This window comes from Carlito syrichta, unplaced genomic scaffold (assembly GCF_000164805.1).
Source record: "Carlito syrichta isolate Samal-C Ts95f unplaced genomic scaffold, Tarsius_syrichta-2.0.1 Scaffold112228, whole genome shotgun sequence".
NCBI lineage: Eukaryota > Metazoa > Chordata > Mammalia > Primates > Tarsiidae > Carlito > Carlito syrichta.
The window spans coordinates 701,644-711,298 of record NW_007056324.1 but is presented as its reverse complement, the minus strand read 5'-3'; the positions used below and the strand labels follow the sequence as shown (position 1 = coordinate 711,298).

The window sequence follows — 9,655 nt, the reverse complement described above, 5'->3', positions numbered from 1 at the left end:
GGCCACCGCAGCCTCGACCTGCTGGGCTATGGCGATCCTTCCGCCTCAGCCTTCCAAGTAGCTGGAACTACAGGTGCGCGCTACCACGCTCAGCTAATTTTTGATTTGTTGTAGAGATGAGGTCTCATCAAATTGCCTAGGCAGGTCTCAAACCTGTGGGCTCAGGCAGTCCACTCACCCGGCCTCCCAAAGTGCTGGGATTACAGGCTAAGCTACCGAGCCCGGCCATGATTTTTTTTTTTTTTTTTAGTTGGAGTCTCACTCTGTCGCCCAGACTGGAGTGCAGCGGCTGCTCCCAGCCACCGCAGCCTCGACCTGCTGGGCTCCAGAGATCCTTCCACCTCAGCTTTCTAAGTAGTTGGAACTACAGACGCACACTACCATACTCGGCTAATTTTTTGATTTATTGTAGAGGTGAGGTCTCACCAAGTTGCCCAGGCGGGTCTTGAACCCGCGGGCTCAGGCAATTTTTTTTAAAGCAGGATTTATTGAGAGGACAGAAAACTCCCACAGCGGGAGGGGACCCGAAGGGGTTGCCCAGCATTATAATTTTATTATTAGTCCTGGGTGTAGATGCCCAGTATTATACATTTTTCTTTGTCTCTAATTGTTGAATGTGTTGAGATTTTTTTTTTTTCAGATGTAGATCTTTTTTTTTTTGAGTTGGAGTCCCACTCTGTCGCCCAGACTGGAGTGCAGTGGCACGCTTCTGGCCACTGCAGCCTCGACCTCCTGGATTCTGGTGATCCTTCTGCCCCAGCCTTCCAAGTAGCTGGAACTGCAGGCATGTGCTACCATGCCCAGCCAATTTTTTTGATTTATTGTAGAGATGAGGTCTCGCCAAGTTGCCAGGCGGGTTTTGAACCCGCGGGCTCAGGCAATTCACTCACCTCGGCCTCCCAAAGTGCGGGATTGCAGGCTGAACCACCGAGCCTGGCCAGATGTAGATCATTTTAAGTATAAACTTTTTTTTTCTCACAGACTAATAAAAAAAAAATGCATTACTCAGGTAGTTTTCTTTAGATAATCTTCAGAAATGTGAGGCCAGGCACAGTGGCTTATGCTTATAATTCCAGCACTTTGGGAGGCCGAGGTGGGAGGATTGCTAAAGGCTAGGAGTTCAAGGCCAGCCTGGGCAACATAGCCAGACCATGTATCTAAAAAAAAGAAGAAATGTGAAAGGTAGTTTACAGTACTTAAAACATTAAATACGCTTTTTGTTAGAATAAGAAAAAAAACCTTGAGCTGAAAAGAAGCTTAGAAATAACTTGTGTTTAGTTTCCCTCACAGTGTGGGAATCCCTAAGACAAGTCTTCTTTTCTGGATTACTTGTAGGAGATAATAGGATTTTTGAGAATTTGTTTTTTTTTTTGAGTTGGAGTCTCACTGTCATCCAGGCTGGAGTGCACTAGCATGCTCACAACCACTGCAGAGTCAACCTATTGGGCTCAGGTGATCCTTCCACCTCAGCCTTTCAAGTAGCTGGAACCACAGGTGAGTGCCACCATGGCCGCCTAATTTTTTTTTGTTTTGAGTTGGAGTCTCACTCTTTTGCCCAGGTTGGAGTGCAGTGGCACGCTGACGGCCACTGCACCTCAACCTACTGGGCTCAGGCGATTCTTCTGCCTCAAACTGCCTTCCAGGTAGCTGGAACTGTAGGCATATGCCACCATGCCTGGCTAATTTTTTGATTTATTGTAGAGATGAGGTCTCATCAATTTGCCCAGGCTGGTCTCGAACCTGTGGGCTCAGGCAATCCTCTCACCTCACCCTCCCAAAGTGCTGGGATTATAGGCGTGAGCCACTACGCCCAGCTAATTTTTGATTCAAGAGACAAGATCTCGCCAAGTTGCCCTGTCTTCTCTTGAACCCCTGGACTCAGGCAATCCTCTCGCTTCCATCTCCCAAAGTGCTGGAATTACAGGCATGAGCCACTGGGCCTGGTAAGATTTTTGCGAATTCTCATAGGAAAATACGTTTTAGTTAGGAAAAGATGCAAGCAGAGTATTGCTTTTCCAATCTGCAGTGTACAGTTGTCTGTAATATTGAAAGATAACTTGACTATAAGTAATTTTTTTTATTAATTAAGAGTTATAATTTCAGGTTTTACAAAGGAAAAGGTGCTAACACTAGGTATAAACTAATGAACAAAGATTATTAAATGTTACATAATGTCACTTAATCCTTATACTTGGATTCAACAGGTAGGTTATGATATACATGGGTTTTTTGTATTAAGGAAACTGAGGATCAGAGAGGTTGAGTAATTTAAGGTTACAGCTATAAAGTGGTAGGGTCTAAATTTGAATTTACATCTGTTTACCTCAATGCCCGTGCTGCATCTGTGACACCATTTTGCCCCTTTTAGGTGGTCACAGGGATATTCCAATTTCTGTAAAATATAAACACTAGTGTTAAAGAAATACCATTTTAAACTGCTTGTTCTCACTGAAATAGTAATGTAACTGGAATAATAAATAGTTTTTTTTAAATTTTAGTCACTGGATTAAAAAATGTACATATACACGATAGAATATTACACAGCCGTAAAGAAGGACAAAATTATGAACTTGGTAGCAACTTGGATGGACTTAGAGTCTATAATACTGAGTGATCTATCACAGAAACAAAGTACTGAGTACCACATGTTGTCACTCTTAAGCGAACCCTGAACAACTATTATAATGCTATAAGAGAGGGATTGGCAGTAGTGGGAAACTGCCATGTTAGGGAGGGGGGCACACCTCATCGATAAGGGTACTTCATCTCAAACCAGGTGACGTGGGAACCAAAGTGAGACTCAAACTTTACCTACACAAATGACCATTTGTATACCTAACCCTGAATTGTACCCCACATCTTAAAAAAAAATTTAGTCACTTATGATGTCATCAGTAGTCTTTTTTTTTAATTTTTTAATTTTTTTGAGTTGGGGTCTCATGTCTTACTTTTGTCGCCCAGGCTGGAGTGCAGTAGCATGCTCATGGCCGCCAAAGCCTAGACCTGCTGGGCTCAGGCAATCCTTCTGCCTCAGCTTTCCAAGTAGCTAGAACTACAGGCGCCCACCACCACACCTGGCTAGTTTTTGTGATGTATTGCAGAGACAGGGTCTCACCAAGTTGCCCAGGGTGGTCTCTGACTCCCAGGCTCAGGCAGTCCTCACACCTCGGCCTCCCAGAGTGCTGGGATTACAGGCTGAGACACGGCGCCTGACCTGTCATCAGTATTCTAGGAGGAAATGAATACCTGAGTATTTTGTACTTCACAAAATAAACTGGATAAACTGGATGCGGACTAAAAGTTGCCTTTTTTGTATTGCTGAGTCAAATTGGACTCAGTTCATTAAGAGCCAAAATTTGTATTTGGCAGTAATCTGCATGTGTTCTCAGAATGCTTGATTGGTCATTATTAGTTGCCTAATGCTTACTAAACTTCCAGTGTTTGAGTCATTGAATTGGCTCATGGTAATTGTAAATCTTGTGGTTACTGAGTGAGTCAGGAATCAGCAGTGTGTGTTTTGATTGCTTCACTTCCTCCCCAACACTGGATATTGTCAGGCTTTTAAATTTTTTCCTAGTCTGTTGGATTTGAAGTGGTATCATTTGTGTTTTTATTAGAATTTTCTGAAGCTAGGCATCTTTTCACATGTTCATTGGCCATTTATGCTTCTGTGAAACGTGTTTTCAAGTCCTTTGCCCTGTCTTTTTTTTTTTTTTTTTTTTTTTTTTTTTTAAGAGTAGGAGTCTCACTCTGTTGCCCAACTTGGAGTGCAGTGTCATGCTCATGGCCACTGCAGCCTCAACCTGCTGGGCTCAGGTGTTCCTTCTGCCTCAGCCTTCCTAGTAGCTGGAACCACAGGTGTGCGCCACATACTCGCCTAATTTTTGTTTATTTATTGTAGAGATGAGTCCTCACCAAGATGCCCAGGCTGGTCTTGAACCCCTAGACTCAGGCAATCCTCTTGCCTCTGCCTCCCAAAGTGCTGAGATTACAGGTGTGGGCCACTATGCCCGGACTTTGCCTATTTTTATTGTGAATTGTTTCTTTTTTTCTGATTGATTTTTAAGGGTTCTTTGTATATTCTGGATCCTAATTGTCTGTAATTTATAGGTTGCAAATACCCTTTACCAGTTGTTACTTGTCTTTTGATCTCTTCATAGTCTTCTGGTGACGAAAGCTCATAATTTAAAGCAGCAATCCTCAACCTTTTTGGTTCCAGGGACCAGTTTCATAGGAGATAGTTTTCCCACAAATGGGAGTGGGGGTCATGGTTTTGGGATGATTCAAGTGCATAAAATTTATTGTGCAATTTATTTTTATTATTATTACATTGTAACATATAATGAAGTAATTAAACAACTCACCATTTAAAAAAAGAGGTGTGGCTGGAAGTGGTAAATAAAATAATTGGTGGATCATGAATGGACTAAATAAGTGTCAGATTCTGACTTAAAGCCTGCCATCAGATGCAGCTGTACAACTGAAGTACATCAACTCGCTTGCCACTCACTGATAGTGGTTTTTTTTTTTTTTTTTTTTTTTTGAGTCAGAGTCTCATTCTGTTGCCAGACTGGTACAGTGGCGTGATCATGGCTACTGCAGCCTTGACCTTATGGGCTCAGGTGATCCTTCTGCCTCAGCCTTTCAGGTAGCTGGGACTGTAGGAGCAAGCCACCATGCCTGGCTAATTTATTGATTTATCATACAGATGAGGTCTAGCCAAGTTGCCCAGGCTGATCTTAAACTGTTGGGCTCAGGCAGTCTGCTTGCCCTGGCCTGCCAAAGTGCCTGGATTTCAGGCATGAGCCACTGCACCAGCTCTCTGATAGGGTTTTGATATGAATCTGCAAGCAATTGATTTGTTATGGTCTCTGTGCAGTCAAACCTCACTGCTAATGTTAATCTGTATTTGCAGCTATTCCTCAGTGCAAGCTAGCATTACCACCTCAGCTCTACCTTAGATCATCAGGCATTAGATTCTCCTAAGGAGTGTGCAACCCAGATCTCTCACATGTGTTATTCACATTAGGGTTTGCACTTCTGTGAGAATCTAATGCCTCCTCTGATCTGACAGAAGGTGGAACTCAGGTGGTAATGTGAGTGATGAGGAGTGGCTATAAATACAGATGAAACTTTGTTTGCCTGCTGCTCACCTCTTGCTGTGTGACTCGGTTCCTAACAGGCCAAGGACCGGTACTGGTTTGTGGCTCAGGGGTTGGGGAACCCCAGATTTAAAGAACATAATTTTTCAGTCTTTTATTTTATGGTTTGTGCTTTTTAAAATCATGTTTAGGAAATTCTCCTTTGCTGTCAGACGTGGTATTTTTACGAAATACAATAGTATATGTCTATAAGGTGGTGTCTAATCTGATATTTAGTTCCAAAATCTGCTTAATTAGAAAGGCATACTTCTCAGGATTTGCTTTCCTGTTATCTTTGGAATTATAGAGCCAGAGGGTGTTTTTTTTTTTGAATTGGAGTCTTACTCTGTCCTGTAGGCTGGAGTGCAGGGACATACTCATGGTCACCGTAGCCTCGACCTTCTGGGCTCAGGCAATCAATCCTTCCATCTCAGCCTTCCAAGTAGCTGGAACCACAGGTGTCTCACCAAGTTTCCCAGGTGGCCTTAAATGGACTAAGGCAATCCTCTTGCCTCTGCCTCCCAAAGTACTGGGATTACAGGTGTGAGCCACCACGCCCGGCCCCTATAAATGTCTTTTACAGATTAAATGGACTAAGGCAATCCTCTTGCCTCTGCCTCCCAAAGTACTGGGATTACAGGTGTGAGCCACCACGCCCGGCCCCTATAAATGTCTTTTACAGATTCACAGTGCAGTTGTGACACTACCTGAAGTAGGCCAAACTACACAGGTTAAGGGCACAGTCATTCAGAAGATTGCCTGCACTTTAGACACATCCACAAACTTGAGGGGACAAGGGCTATCTATAGGTCTGAAACATTTGGCTACAAATTTGGGGGTTCCTACTATTTCCTCAAGTGAGTCATTTGTTAGAATGACTCACATAACTCAGGAAAATGCTGTAAATAGGGTTACTTTTTTTTTTAAGAGCAAAAATGGTACAAATTAGGACCAGCCAAAAGAAGAGATACATAGGACAAGGACTGGGAGGGTCCCAAACACAAAGCTTCTGTGTCCCTTCCCTTTGGAGTCAGGATACATCATCCTCTCAGCGTATCAACGTGTAACAATGTACACAGAGTATTGTTAGTGGGGAAGTGCACCAAGGTTTGGTGTTCAAAGTTTTGTTTTTCTTGCTTTTTATTATGTAGACATGATTGAATCAAAAGCCACAAGACTGAATCCAATTACCAACTTCAGGGGAAATTCCAAGGGTTTAGAAGCTACTTCCCTGAGGACAAAGACCAAATTGTTATACAAGATGGTTTGTTCAGTCCTGAATCTAGTTAATACCATTTACTGTTTTTTTTTCATTGCCTTATCTCTTAGGCTTCTGCTTTTTAGATATTTTATTATGGGAATTTAAAAACATACCAAAGAGCAGAGAGACTCCCGTGTACTGATTGCCTAGTATTCACAAAGATGAATATTTGACTAATCTCTTTTTCATTTCTTCTCTATTTTTTAGGAGATTGTGGGGAGGTGCCTAGAGCTTTGTAAAGTAAATTTCAAACACTCCTGAAATACATTATTATGCATCTCTAATTGATAAGACTTTCTTTAAAAAACTACCTTGTTATCACATCTAACAAAATTATTAATAGTTAATTAATATTATTTAATTACCATCCATTTAAAAATTTCTCTTATTGTCTTCAAAATGTCACTTTATAGTTGGTTTGTCTTATTCAAGATACAAGTAATTTCCACACTTATTACTTATTTGGTTTTCATTTATTTAGTCTCTTTTATTTTGTAAAAATCACCCCTTTTTCATTTTATTGGTTCATTGGAGAAACCAGGCCATGTCCTGTAGGTGTCCCACATTCATGATTTGTTTGTGCTTTTTTGTGGTGTCTTTTCTTTCTTTCTTTTTTTTTTTTTTTGAGTTGGAGTCTCACTTCGTCACCCAAGCTGGAGTGCAGTGGCACGCTCACGACCACCCAGTGTAAACCTGCTGGGCTCAGGCGATCCTTCTGCCTCAGCCTTCCAAATAGCCAGAACTACAGGCGTGCGCTACCATGCCCAGGTAGTTTTTTTATTTATTGTGGAGACAAGTCTCACCAAGTTGGCCAGGCTGGTCTCAAACTCCCAGGGCTCAGGCAATCCTCTTGCCTCGGCTTCCCTAAGTGCTGACATTACAGGCTGAGCCACTGTGCCCGGCCCTGTGGTATCTTTTCACCTTTCCCTCTGTTTCTTGTAAACTAATGATTAGAAGCTTGATTTAGTTCATGTGCTTTTGTGGGAGGGGAGTGCTCTGTACTTCTTTTTGCATCAAATCAGGAGGTAACTGATGAATGTCCCATTTTTAATGATTTAAAATTTTGTTGATATAGTGTCAGCCTCATCTTTCCATTATAAAGTTCCCTATTTACCTTTCATCTAATATTTTAGTGTCTATTATGATCTTTACTTGAATTAGTTGTGTACCTTTTTTTCTCTGAACCTTCTCCAGAAGATCGAATCAGTCACTTAATTTGAAGTAGTGAAAGTGTCATGCTTTTTCTCTTGTATTTATGTTTATGAGGTGTCATTATGTTACTCTTCTCTAAAAAATAACTTTCCGCCGGGCTCGGTGGCTCAGCCTGTAATCCCGTGCTTTGGGAGGCTGAGGTGAGTGGATTGCCTGAGCCCGCAGGTTCGAGCCCCGCCTGGGCAACTTGGCAAGACTTCATCTCTACAATAAATCAAAAAATTAGCTGGGCGTGGTGGCGTGCGCCTGTAGTTCCAGCTACTCGGAAGGCTGAGGCAGAAGGATCGCTGGAGCCCAGCAGGTTGAGGCTGCGGTGGCCGGGAGCGTGCCATCCAGACTGGGCGACAGAGTGAGACTCCAACTCAAAAAAAAAATAAAAAAGAACTTTCCCTCTTCAACCTGCTTACCCTGAAATGTATTTCCTACTGGAAAAGTTGGATGAATGCTTAATTCTTGTCTTTTAATTACCAATTTTTAGAATAAAGGGTTGATGTAACAGTCATCTCTAATGGTAGCAGATTACTGATGAAGTTTCTTTTTGGATTGTTCATTTCTAAGAATCTTTTCTTTGAATATCATCTTAGACATGTGGGTTTATATTATGTTTGAAACAATTGCAGTCATTCTTTTTGATAAACTAATTGCTTCATCTTTCATCAGTGGGAGCCATTTCAAGCTGATATCTTTTTAACATGACCCATAAATCTTTGAATAGTTTCTGCTTTTATGCACAATAGATGGCTGATGTTCACCTTATGAATTTCTTTTCCCACTTATGGAAACAACCATTTCTCTAAGAACTAATGCAAAATGGTATTGAGAGCTCAAAGTGTAGGTGTAGGGATTTTAGTTGATACTGTCTTCCTGCTATAAATAGATTAAAAAAAAAAATTGGCCAGGTGTGGTGGCTCAGCCTGTAATCCCACCATTTTGGGAGGCTGAGACGAGAGGATTGCCTGATCCCAGCGTTTCGAGATCAGCCAGGGCAACTTGGTAGATCGCGTTTCTACCATAGATCAAAAAATTAGCCGGGCATGGTGGCGTGCTTCTGTAATTCCAGCTACTTGGAAGGCTGAGGCGGAAGGATCGCCTAAGCCCAGCAGGTTGAGGCTGTGGAGGCCATGAGTGTGTCACTGCACTCCAGCCTGGGCAACAAGAATGAGACTCCAACTTAAAAAAAAAAAAAGAGCTGCAAAGATTTCACATTTTACATTTTCTTGTTAGCAGTAATATCAGTGTTTTATGTTTTTTTTTTTTTTTTGAGTTGGAGTCTCACTCTGTCGCCCAGACTGGAGTGCAGTGGCCGCTCCCGGCCACCGCAGCCTCGACCTGCTGGGCTCCGGCGATCCTTCCGCCTCAGCCTTCCAAGTAGCCGGAATTACAGGTGCGCGCTACCATGCCCGGCTGATTTTTTGATTTATTGTAGAGATGAGGTCTCGCTGTCCAGGTGGGTCTCGAACCCGCGGGCTCAGGCAATCCACTCACCTCAGCCTCCCAAAGGCGCGGGATTACAGGCTGAGCCACCGAGCCCGGCTAATATTTTATGTTTTAAGAGTATATTCTGGGCAACCCCTTCGTGTCCTTTTCCACTGTGGGAGCTTTTCTGTTCTCTCAGTAAATCCTGCTTTAAAAAAAAAAGTATATTCTACTAATATGTACAATTAGAATACGGAGTTCTAAAGTCATTTCAAGTAATTATTTTCTCTGGTCATTTTGCTAATTTTATGTATAGTTAGTTTTTTAGGTTTATTTGTATCAGTTTATATTCATCAGAGGGGTTAAAAGAACTAAATTATATTAAGAATGTGTAATTGCCGGGCTCGGTGGCTCAGCCTGTAATCCCATGCCTTTGGGAGGCTGAGGTGAGTGGATTGCCTGAGCCCGCGGGTTCGAGACCCACCTGGGCAGCGAGACCTCATCTCTACAATAAATCAAAAATCAGCTGGGCGTGGTAGCGCATGCTTGTAGTTCCGGCTACTCGGAAGGCTGAGGCGGAAGGATCGCCGGAGCCCAGCGGGTCGAGGCTGCGGGGGCCGGGAGC

General features: G+C 42.6%; 1 protein-coding gene across 3 annotated transcripts in view; it reads left to right on the top strand.

Annotated features, from left to right (window-relative positions):
- The window catches only part of UBAP1 (ubiquitin associated protein 1), a 70,520-nt gene that overhangs the window by 2,996 nt on the left and 57,869 nt on the right, over positions 1 to 9,655 (top strand). Inside the window, exon 2 of one of the 3 annotated variants that reach the window (XM_021718601.1) lies at positions 1,536 to 1,559. The exons of the other annotated variants lie outside the window; for them this stretch is intronic. The gene's annotated coding sequence lies outside the window, so the exon portion shown is untranslated. The remainder of the gene's footprint in view (positions 1 to 1,535; positions 1,560 to 9,655) is intronic. 3 annotated transcript variants of the gene reach the window in all.